Here is a 12,555-nt window from a genome sequence, read left to right as displayed (position 1 = left end):
AGGCTTTCTTATCTCTTCTTGCTATTCTTTGGAACTCTTCATTCAGATGCTTATATCTTTCCTTTTCTCCTTTGCTTTTCGCTTCTCTTCTTTTCACAGCTATTTATAAGGCCTCCCCAGACAGCCATTTTGCTTTTTTGTATTTCTTTTCCATGGGGGTGGTCTTGTCCCTGCCTCCTGAACATGTCATGAACTTCTATCCATAGTTCATCAGGCACTCTATGTATCAGATCTAGTCCCTTAAATCTATTTCTCACTTCTACTGTATAATCATAAGGGATATGATTTAGGTCATACCTGAATGGTCTAGTGGTTTTCCCTACTTTCTTCAATTTAAGTCTGAATTTGGCAATAAGGAGCTCATGATCTGAGCCACAGTCAGCTCCCAGTCTTGTTTTTGCTGACTGTATAGAGCTTCTCCATCTTTGGCTGCAAAGAACATAATCAATCTGATTTTGGTGTTGACCATACAAGTTTCTTCAATCTTTTGTTACTGTAATCATTTCAGTCTGTAACAAACCATTTATAAATTTTTTGGCTTTTAATAAAGTTAATTGGCTCATGTAAACAGAATATTTTTCAAGAACCAAGTTGCTTTAAATTCAAAGAAAAGAAATTCTCACTAAAACCTGCTTATATCAGCAAGGCAAGTGAGCATCACCGATAAGAAACTAAACCATTCGCCCTCCCCCCACAAAAATTTCAGGTATTGCTCTGTGCTACCAAAACTGTTCCTTGTAATCCTTCAGCATAATTGTATACCCTCTACATGTTAATATCGAGGTCACCATGTTACAAATCATGAAAAACCTAGGGGCATACCTATATTTAATTATACATTTTTCTATTTTCTTGAATATGATATTGAAATATAATTTGGCTATAATTATATCAACTCATTGTTATATCCTGGAAAATGATCCTAATTCCTAAGTTCTAAATAGTTAATTTGACCAAGAAATTAATAGTAAGATACATGCTCATGTTTGATAACAGGGAAATGGTACTAGCACGATTTTGAATAGGCCACCAGAAAAGTCCCTCAGCAAAATACAGGTTAGATAATGTTCTATTTTGATCCTCTTCCCAGTGTATGTTTAGATGTCAATTTATTATCTCCTTTGTTCAATATAATTATATTTAATGAAAATGTGCTAAATTCTACTATCTTTAATTGCCATCCTGAAGATAAATTCATTACTTAATTTGATATTCTTTTTACTGCCCCCATTTTTCATTAGTATTTTTTAAAAGAGAAGTTTTAGATTCACAGGAAAATTAAGAGGAAAGTACACAAACTCACAGCCTAGCCGACTATCAACATATCATACCAGAATGTTTACTTCTGCAATTAATGAAGCTACACTGATATATCATTATCATCCAGGGCTCATAGTTTATATTCTATGGGATTGATAAAAGTATAATGACATGTATCCACCATTATAACACCTTGCAGAGTGTTTTCACTGTCCTCAAAGCCTGTGTTCCCCCTCTTTTCCCTACCTGTGAACTTCTAACAAACACTAACAAACACATTTTTTTCTGTGTCTATAGTATTTGCCTTTTCCGAAATGTCAAATTATTGGAATCATACAGTAGGTAGGCTTCTTGCATTGACTTCTTTAACTAGTTATGTGCATGTAAGTTTCCTCTATGTCTTTTCCTGACTTGATTGTTCTTTTTAGAGCTGAACAATATCCCATTGTCTTGGTGGATCACACTGTCTGTTCACTTACTAAAGAACATCTTGATTGCTTTCAAGTTTTGGCAATTGTAAGTAAAGTTGCTATAAACATTGGTGTGCAGGTTTTTGTGTGGACATAAATTTTCCGCTCCTTCTGATGTATTACCAAGGAGCATGATCATATGGTAAGAGTATATTCAGTGTTATAAGGAAGTAACCAAACTGTCTTCGAAAGTGGCTCTACCATTTTGCATTCCCACCAGTGACAAGTGAGAATTCCTATTGTTCCACATCCTTGCCAGCATTTAGTGTTGTCTGTGTTCTGGAATTTGGTTGTTCTATTGAGTGTGTAGTGGTTTTTTATTGTCTTAATCTGCATCTCCCTAATGATGTATGATCTTGAGCATATGTAATTTTATATTCTTAATGTACTTATTGGATATCTGTATATTATCTTGGGTAAGTTTTTCAAATATTTTGCTCATTTTGAAATATAGTTATTTTTATTGTTGAATTTTAAGAGATCTTTGTGCATTTTGAATAATGGCTCTTTATCAGATATACCTTTTGGAAATGTTTTCAGCCAGTCTGTGGCTTAACTTCTGGTTCTCTTGACTTCAGTTTTTTTAGGGAAACAAAACCCTGTTGGGTGACAAAACATTATCAGCATGGGGCGGTGAGGGAGGAGGTAGAGGTGATGATGATGGATATTATTGAGGACTGGCTTGCTCAGTTACAGTTCCATCCTGTTCCAATTAAAGATCCTGGAAAGTTACAAATGGCATTTTTTTAAGATTCTGTTTCAGCTGGGATTTGCTGTGCAAAATTGGTCCATTAAGAAAATGCACTCACATGAAATTCACAGGTGAAAGTGAATCAGAGGAAACTTTTGTAGTGGCTGAAGTTAGCAATGAGAGCTGATTGAATGTTTACACACACTGACAGCAGCTGAGTCCTGCATGTGAGTATCAGTTCACCTCTTGGTTGGACATGACGTTTGTGGGGCAATAGAGTTGGAAGCAGCAGCACCTTCCTGATAGCCACATCTCAGCTGCTGGAGGGGGCTCACCTCAACTTATTGGTCTAGTGGTAAGCCCCGAGGTTCTTCTGATAATTTCATAAGTACGTAATCAGATCAGATCAGGTCAGATCAGTCTCTCAGTCGTGTCCGACTCTTTGCGACCCCATGAATCGCAGCACGCCAGGCCTCCCTGTCCATCACCAACTCCCAGAGTTCACTCAGACTCATGTCCATCAAGTCAGTGATGCCATCCAGCCATCTCATCCTCTGTCGTCCCCTTCTCCTCTTGCCCCCAATCCCTCCCAGCATCAGAGTCTTTTCCAATGAGTCAACTCTTTGCATGAGGTGGCCAAAGTACTGGAGTTTCAGCTTTAGCATCATTCCTTCCAAAGAAATCCCAGGGCTGATCTCCTTCAGAATGGACTGGTTGGATCTCCTTGCAGTCCAAGACACTCTCAAGAGTCTTCTCCAACACCACAGTTCAAAAGCATCAATTCTTCGGCGCTCAGCCTTCTTCACAGTCCAACTCTCACATCCATACATGACCACAGGAAAAACCATAGCCTTGACTAGAAGAACCTTTGTTGGCAAAGTAACGTCTCTGCTTTTGAATATGCTATCTAGGTTGGTCATAACTTTCCTTCCAAGGAGTAAGCATCTTTTAATTTCATGGCTGCAGTCACCATCTGCAGTGATTTTGGAGCCCCCCAAAATAAAATCCGACCTAATACCTGGTATTAATTCTCTTGATGCCCCTCCAATACTTTTGTGTCTTATACCTGGAAATGATTAGTTAATCACTTCATTTTGAAGTAACTTATTTTTTAGTACTGGGCACTCTTTAATTATTAAATTATGCATACTAGTTGTGAAGTCTTTCAGTCGTGTCTGACTCTTTGCCACCCCATGGGCTACAGCCTACCAGGATCATCCATGGGATTTTCCAGGCAAGAGTACTGGAGTGGGTTGCCATTTCCTTCTCCAGAGGAGCTTCTCCACCCAAGGATCAACCCTGGTCTCCCGCATTGTAAGCAGACGCTTTACCGTCTGAGCCACCAGGGAAGTCTAATAGTTAAGTATATAGTTAAATATAGTTAAATAATAGTTGAAATACAGACATGTCAATATGCTTGTGAATCTCCCATACTTTACTAACTTGGAGATTTTATTGTATGGGAGAAAAATCTTTGTTTTAAAGGAACTTAGAGTCTATTTGGAAAGTTAAGGTGTGACTTAAAAACATTAAGTTGCAAAACAAGATGAAATAAGGTATTAAAATTCCAGATTGGAAAATTTGTTAGAATTAATTACAAAATTAGGGAGGAAGTATGTGTTGCTAGGTGGCTAGAACATGCCTTTCTGTGAGGACTAGCTGCTCTATAATATTGTCTCATTATCTTGACCTTTAGAAAAATGCCAGAATGCCAAGAGAGTCATGGTGTATAGTTATTGGCATGAGCAAAAAACAATCCCAAATATCAATTTGTATACTTGAATTTTTCAGTCCCAGTTTTGGTTTCCTAATTTTTCTGTCCACATCTGGTTATGATATTATATTTGACATCCCCTACTGTAACTCCTGCTTCACATCTGGGTCTTCACTAAAATTCGTATTTATGATAGTAATTTTCTCCTTGGCCTAGTTTAAAAATACTTATCCTCTTTATCTATACTAAAGATAGTCTAAATTGGGCTGTTTACAGTTTTCATTCTTATTCTTGATGGATGGCAAGGTAGAGTTTGTAAGATGTCTGCTGACCAGCTTACTAACATGGCTATAAAAAATATTGAAGAGTTATTTGGATACAGAAAAATGTCAATTAGGAAATAAGTTTGCTTTTATTGGTATCACTCACTATAATAATACTTAAAGAAACTCATTTATCTATTCCATATACAGTTATTTAGATATGTTGATCAATCAATTGCAACAAGAAAAAGTAGATATGGTATGTGTGCTTGTGGACTTTAAACTGTACAGAGAAATACAGACTATATAAGTAGTAATAGCTAATGCACAGATGGAAAAATGGAAGAAACTGCTGGGAAATTTCAGTGGAGAATTAATCTTGTGTGATCGGTCAGAGGTAGTCTCACTGAAAAAGTGGTGCTGAGTTTGTGAAGACATGGAGCTAGGAGACGGTGTGTGTCCCTCTTGGCAGACTAAAAGATACTCATGTGTTTATAGCACTACAGTTTGGAGGGGAGGGTTTAACATGAAATTAGGCTGCATAGAAAGTCCGAGAACAGATCACTGAGGGCTTTAAAAGTGAAATGTAAGGATTTACTTGGCACTCTGTATAATTAAAAATCATAGGAAGATGTTATTCAAGGAAGTAAAGTGGTCAGATTAGAGTTAATTTTGACAACACTGCAGAGAAAGGAGAGAAAAATGGCAATTAAGAAACTAAGAGATTGGAATATTTGTGATGAAGGTGTTAGCAACTAAACTATTTAGAGATACAGAGCAGACTTGGGAATCATTTAGTGGTAATTGAAACATATTTGGTGACTGGCCAGGTGTGTCCTGAGAGAGAGAGTGAGAGAGAGGGACAAAAAAGGAGGATATCATGGTAAGAATGACTGATTACTTAAATAGAAAAAAAAATACATGATATCCAATTATGTTTGAATTTCAGTACAACAATGAATATTTTTTTTTGTATAAGTAGGCCTCATAGACGGTTTTTGGCATACTTATACAAAATTATTCATCTTCTTTTTTCTGTTATTCAACTTTAGCTGAGTGTTCTGTATTTTATCTGGTAATACTGTATCTATGAACGAGAATCTTATAAAAGGGTGGATATTTGATTTAACGTAATGAATTTAATATAGGAAAAGGTATGAAGATGCCAATAAGATATTCAAGTGAGAATTTGGAGTAGGTATTTTGGACATTTAGATCTGGATGTCAGGAGAAAGAACTATTTTTGTGATACATCTCTTGCAGCAATAGCAATCAATAATCTTTTTAAAGTGTAGCATATAGAGTGAGAATTAAAAGAGAATCTGACAAAGCAGTGAGGAAAAAAAAATCCAACATTTATAGGATAAATAGAAGAAGTATCATCAACTGTGCAAAAACTTGGTGGCCAAAGAGGAAGCAGGACAAGTGGAATTGGTACCACAGAAGTCAAGCAATATGAGTTATTTAAGAAGCAGAGATTGTTAAAAGGCCTGAGACCTTCCTGTTTTTTCATTTAGCTATTATTATACCTGTGGGTCTGTGTTTATCAATAGGTATTAAATGTTTCTGGTTCCTCTGCCATTTCTTGAAAAATCCAGGCAAGAGGAGTTTGGTGGGTTGCAGTCCATGGGGTCACAAAGAGTAAGACACGACTGAGTGCATAAACTCAACTCATTCTAGTAGGAAGGTACTGATAGCTTATTATGGTTTTAATTTTATTTTAATGGTTTCTCATGATCTTGAATACCTTTTAATACTTTGAAGGACATTTGCTTAATATCTTCTGTGAATTCTTCATATGTGTACTTCATACATATACTGAATGTAAGTTGTAAATACCTATTGCTAATTGGGTTTTGATGAATAGAATTCATCAAATTTTATTTATTAAAAATTATCAATATTTTCTGTATGTGTGTGTTTGTGTGTGTATTTTCAATTTTTCTTATAAATCAGGGCACAGGTACATTTCTGAAAAGGGTTATGTGATAATTGCATCACTCATGATTTGTGTGTGTACCAAGCAGCAGTGATAAGCAATGACCTCACCACATATGGTCTCTTTGTAACTACTCAGTTCTCCCATTGTAGTGTGAAAGGAGCCATAGGTAACACATAACTAAACAAAAAGTGTGGCTGATTTTCAGGTAAATGTTAGATATTGAAATTTTAATGTTATATAATTTTTATGTACAATGAAATATGATTATCCTTTTTACATGACTGGTGTTATTTCTTTTCTTAAATGTTTGGTATAATTCTCCAATAAGTCATCCATGCCTGGGGGAATTTGTAATGGGAAGATTTTCAGTTATGAAGTCAGATTATTACTAGTAATGGGGCCATTCAGATTATTTATTTCTTCATTCTTTTTTTTGGAAATTATTTATTTTAGTAGGTTTATGTGTTTAATAAATTCATTTTTATAAAGTTAATAAAATTTTAATTTATTTTTTGTTCATTTCAACAAAGTTGTCTAATGTATTGTCATAAAAGTCTTCATAATATTCTTTTGTTAATATTTCATTGTCTGTAGGATCTGTAGGTATGACTCTTCTTTATTTTCTGGGGTTGTTGATTTATCTTCTTTGTGTGTAATCAGTTTTATGGATTTTTTTAAAATAAAAACTTTGTTTTAATTGATTTCTCAATTTCTGTTGTTTATTTTTCTTTTTGTTGATTTATGCTTTCTTTCTTGTATAATTTTTTTTCTGTCTTTTTGTTGTTGTTCAGTCACTAAGTTGCCTCTGACTCTTTGTGACTCATGGACTGCAGCATGCCAGGCTTCACTGTCCTTCTTCTCTTCTGGAGTTTGCTAAAATTCATGTCCATTGAATTGGTGATGCTATCTAACCATCTCATTCTTTCCCACTCTATTCTCCTTTTGCCTTCAGTCCTTCCCAGCATCAGGGTCTTTTTGCATCAGGTGGCCAAAGTATTGGAGCTTCAGCTTCAGCATCAGTCATTACAATGAATATTCAGAGTTGATTTCTTTTGGGATTGATTGGTTTGATCTCCTTGTATCCCAAGGGACTCTCAAAAGTCTTCTCCAGCACCACAGTGTGAAAGCATCAATATTGACACTCAGCTTTCTTTGTGGTCCAACTCTCACATCTGTACATGACTACTGGAAAAACTATAGCTTTGACTGTATGGATTTTTGTCAGCAAAGTGATATCTTTGCTTTTAATACACTGTTTAGATTTGTCATAGCTTTCCTTCTAAGGAGCCAGCGTCTTTTAGTTTTTTAGCTGCAGCCACTGTCTGTTTTTGGAGCCCAAGAAAATAAAATGTGTTATTGCTTCTGTCCTTTTATTTTGGTCTTAATTTTCTATTTTGATTTTCTTATTTGTGTTGAAGTTTAGAACATTAATTTTAGATCATCTCTAGTTCCAGTAGTTTGGCCACCTAATGTGAAGAGCTGACTCATTGGAAAAGCCCCTGATGCTGGGAAAGATTGAAGGCAGGAGGAGAAGGGGACAACAGAGGATGAGATGCTTGGATGGCATCACCGGCTAGATGGACATGAGTTTAAGCAAGCTCCGGGAGTTGGTGATGGACAGGGAAGCTTGGCATGCTGCAGTCCGTGGGATCGCAAAGAGTTGGACACAACTAAGCAACTGCACTGCACTTAACTGAATGTAATTTTTATCAGTCAAACCTGCAAGTTCCTTTTGAATAACAGTTTGACATCATCTCACCTCTCGTTTTTATTCAGTTCGAAATATTGTATAATTTGTCTACAGACTTATTACTTGACCCAAAGTTTAAAGATATGTTTATGGGTATTCAGGATATCCTTTTTTTATTATAGTTTTATTATTTTCAGAATTAATAATATGTATTATTTCATCCTTTCCAATTTATTGTTTTAGACAGAACACAGGCTAAATTGGTTAGTGTTTCACAGGTAGTTGGTGCTTCCCAGGTAGCTCAGTTGTAAAGAATCCACCTGCCAATGCAGGAGATGCAAGAAACCCGGGTTCCCTTCCTGGATGAAGATCCCCTGGAGGAGAAAGTGGCAGCCTGCTCCTGTATTCTTACCAGGAAAATCCCGTGGACAGAGAAACCTGGCAGGCTGCAGTCCATGAGGTCGCAAAGAGTTGACACAACTGAGCAACTGAGCACACCACGGGTACCTAAAGACAGTCTGGGTGTTGCTGGTGGTGGCTGGAGTATTCTATAAATGTCGATTAGGTTTAATTGTTTTCCTAGTCTTCTTTAATCTTTCTATACACTTGGTCTATCAGTTGCTGCCATTAAAGTATTAAAATCTTTTACTGTAATTCAGATTTATGCATTCTTCCTTTCTGTTCTGTTAGATTATGCCTCATACATATAAAGTTCTGTTTAGTGCGTATTCATTTAGGATCATTAAGTTTTTTTGACAAATTGTCCCCTTTCATAGGAAATATTACTCTTTATCACCAGTGGTGTTACCTGTTCTGAAATTTTTTATGTCTGTTGTTAGTATAGACACTTCAGTTTCGTAATCTTAGCGTTCTTATATCTTTTTTCAGTTACTTTATTTTTTTTTCAAATAAATAAATTTTATTTCAATATTTGATAGAATGAAACGAAAATTCATTTTAATTACATGTCATTATCATTATAATTATTTTGTCATGTATTTAAGAGACATAAAAACACAGAATGCTTATAGTAAAATTTACTTCAGAATGATAGAGACTCAGAAAGATCATCTTAGAATTGCTTTCTAATTTTTCCTAGTATTCTATTAGAAAAAATCATTTGAAGGTCACATAAATCCATCCCTGTAACCTTCCCCCACTTCTCACTCCCTTGGCTTACTGTGGAGACTAGACCTTTAAGAGTAGTCTTTTTTTTTTAAATTTTATTTTATTTTTAAACTTTACATAATTGTATTAGTTTTGCCAAATATCAAAATGAATCAGTTACTTTAATTTTATTATTGGTGTATTTGTATTTAAGATGAATTTCTTGTAACCAGTGTACAGTTGGGTGTTTTGGACAAGTTTGACAATCTGTATATTCTGATAGTCTCTATCTTTTAATTGGCTGGATTTGAATGCATCGTATTGCTTTATATATTCTAGATATCCACTGTGTTCTTTATTATTTCTTATTTGTTATGCTGCATTTTGTATTAAGTGAATATTTGTTAGTGTTCTATTTTATTTCTGCTGTCAGCTTGATTTACCATTGATTAATCTCAGGTTTATATTATGTATCATATCAAAGTTCATCCATAGTGCTATCTATTATGTAGCGCTTCTGCTATAAGGATGAGACCTCAATAGTAGTAAAGCTTCATTTCCTTCCTATTATCCTTCATGCTACTGCTGGCATGCGTTTATCTTCAGCATGCTTTTGAATATTAAAATATTATATGATATTTTTGCTTGAAAATAAATTATCTCCTATATAAATTATAAGCGAGAAAACAAAATTGTCTATTTTTACTCACATATTTACCATTTTGACCCTCTTTCCTCAGTGTTCAACATACAAGTTTCCATCTGTTATCTTTTCCTTCTGCTGAAGAACTTTTAATAGCTCTTTTAGTATAAAGATGTTACCAGTGAAATTGTCACAATTTTCATTTGTGGAAAAATAAATTTTTGCTTAATTTTCACTTTTGAATGGTATTTTCTTTAAAGAAAGCATTCCATTACATTTTTTGTTTGCAACATTTCTGATGGAAAGTGTGTGATAATTATTAGTTATCTCCTTTGTATGTAATATTCTTTTCTTCCTTTAGCTTTTATTCATGTTTTTCTTATCACATATTTTCTTCTATTTAATTATGATATGCCTTTGTGTATGTGTGTGTGTGAGGGGGTGGGTCTTATTTCTGGATGGGTGTTTATCTTGTTTGGAACTTATTCAGTTTCTTGAATCTTTTGATGTATATTTTCTTAAAATTTGAAAAAAAATTGCCCACTATTTAAAAAAAATATTCCTTCTGTCTTCTTTTTTTCTCTTTTATTTCTGGGACAATGATTTTTCATATGTTAGACCACTTTTTCAGGCTTTATTCTCTTTTATTTATATATATGTATATTATTATTATATGATGGTTTAATATTTTCAAATATTGTATTTTTGGTATGAGCTTTCATTTGAAAGTGAAAGTGAAGTTGCTCAGTTGTGTCCAACACTTTGCAACCCCATGGACTGTAGCCTACCAGGCTCCTCAGTCCATGGAATTTCCAGGCAAGAGTACTGGAGTGGGTTGCCATTTCCTTCTCCAGGGGATCTTCCCAATCCAGGGATTGAACCTGGGTCTCCCACACTGTAGGCAGACACTTTACTGTCTGAGCCACCAGGGAAGCCCCATTTAATTTTTTTCTATTTTTCTACCTTCTTCATAATGTTTAAGGGCTTCCCTGGTAGCTCAGTGGTAAAGAATCTGCCTGCAGCGCAGGAGACCCAGGTTCAATCCCTGAGTTGTGATGCTCCTCTAGAGAAGGGAATGGCAACCCACTCCAGTATTCTTGCCTGGAGAATCCCCATGGACAGAGGAGCCTGGCAGGCTACAGTCCATGGGGTTGCAAAGAGTCGGACACAACTGAGCGACTAAGTGCACATTATTTTTAAGTTTCCTTTTAGATATGTATATGTATTTATAATAGCCATTTTCACATTCTTGTCTAGTAGTTCCATTATTTCTATTATTCAGTAGCTTTTTCTGTTGAATATGTTTTCTCTTTGATTATGGGTTGAATTTACTGCTGGCTTGTATGACTAGTAGTTTTTATTTGATGCTGGAGATAGTAGAAATTGCAATAAAAGTGTCTAGATTTTTATGTCTTTTAGTAACAATTTGTTGTGAAACATATATGGGTCAATACAATGGCTTTGAGTCATGGCTTAAGCTACACAAGGGCAGATTTTTGACTACTTTCTGTTTCTACTAAGGCCAGATTCCTGTGGGATCTATATTGAATGATCATATTATTACATGTTCCTAGTTTATTTTACATTTATTTTCATAAATGATTTTTTTATACATCTTATACTAGGATGATATTTTGGTTTTCCTGTATACAGACATATCTATGAATGTATTTCCATAGTTTGAAAATATTTGTTGTTATTTTCTCTTCTTTGCATGAAAGGGAAAGTCTCTCAGTCATGTCCAACTCTTTGGGACCCCATGGAATATACAGTGCAAAGAATTCTCTAGGCCAGAATACTGGAGTGGGTAGTCTTTCCCTTTTCCAGAAGATCTTCCCAACCCAGGGATCAAACCCGGGTCTCCCACATTGCAAGCAGATTCTTTAACAGCTGAGCTACTAGGAAAGCCCAAGAATACTGGAGTGGGTAGCCGATCCCTTCTCCAGTGGATCTTCCTGACCCAGGAATCAAACCAGGGTCTCCTTCATTGCAGGTGGATTTTTTACCAACTGAGCTATCTTTGTACTTGTCAACAATTGCCTGTGAAACCTACAGGGCTGAAATTTGAATAGATATTCTTTCAGCTTCTCTTTCAATTTGTTTAATGGTTTCATTATTATTCCCATTTTATTCTATTTTTATTAATAGAGATATAGACAAATCCATAATTATATGTGGAGACACCACATATATGTGTGTTTCTATTCAGTAGACTCTCTTATTTCATTATACACCTTGTCAATGTCATAGTCTTTTTGTTACTGTAGGTTTAATCCATGACTTGAAATCATATACCATGGGTTTTCTAAAAATTTTTTTTGATATTATTTTGAAAATTCTAGCTGTTTGATTTTTAATTTTTGTTGTATATGCAAAATAAGATACTATTATTGGACAGTAAATTGATTAACGAAAACTTTAATCTATAAATCTTAGGAGAGTCACTAAAGCCTTTATTTAAAATAGATATGAATAACAGTCTAGTTATAGAAAAATATGAAATCATGAAAAAATACACAATGAGTACAAATATAGGAATAAGGCAAGAAAAAAGGAAGAAAATTATGGAAAGAATTAGAAAACAACTAGCAATATAGTAGATTTTAATCCAGAAATATAAGATTATTTTACATCTAGATGGTGGAAGGGCACCAATTAAAAGACAAAACATGCTAAATGTAATATGAAATTCATATTTAGGTATATACAGTCAACAGAAAACCATCTGAAAATATAAATATGCAGAATGGTTAAAAGTGAAAGGATAGAATAAGA

Source organism: Bison bison, unplaced genomic scaffold (genome assembly GCF_000754665.1).
Source record: "Bison bison bison isolate TAMUID 2011002044 unplaced genomic scaffold, Bison_UMD1.0 scf7180017864303, whole genome shotgun sequence".
NCBI lineage: Eukaryota > Metazoa > Chordata > Mammalia > Artiodactyla > Bovidae > Bison > Bison bison.
The sequence above is the reverse complement of the archived record's forward strand: the minus strand, read 5'-3'. Positions refer to the sequence as shown.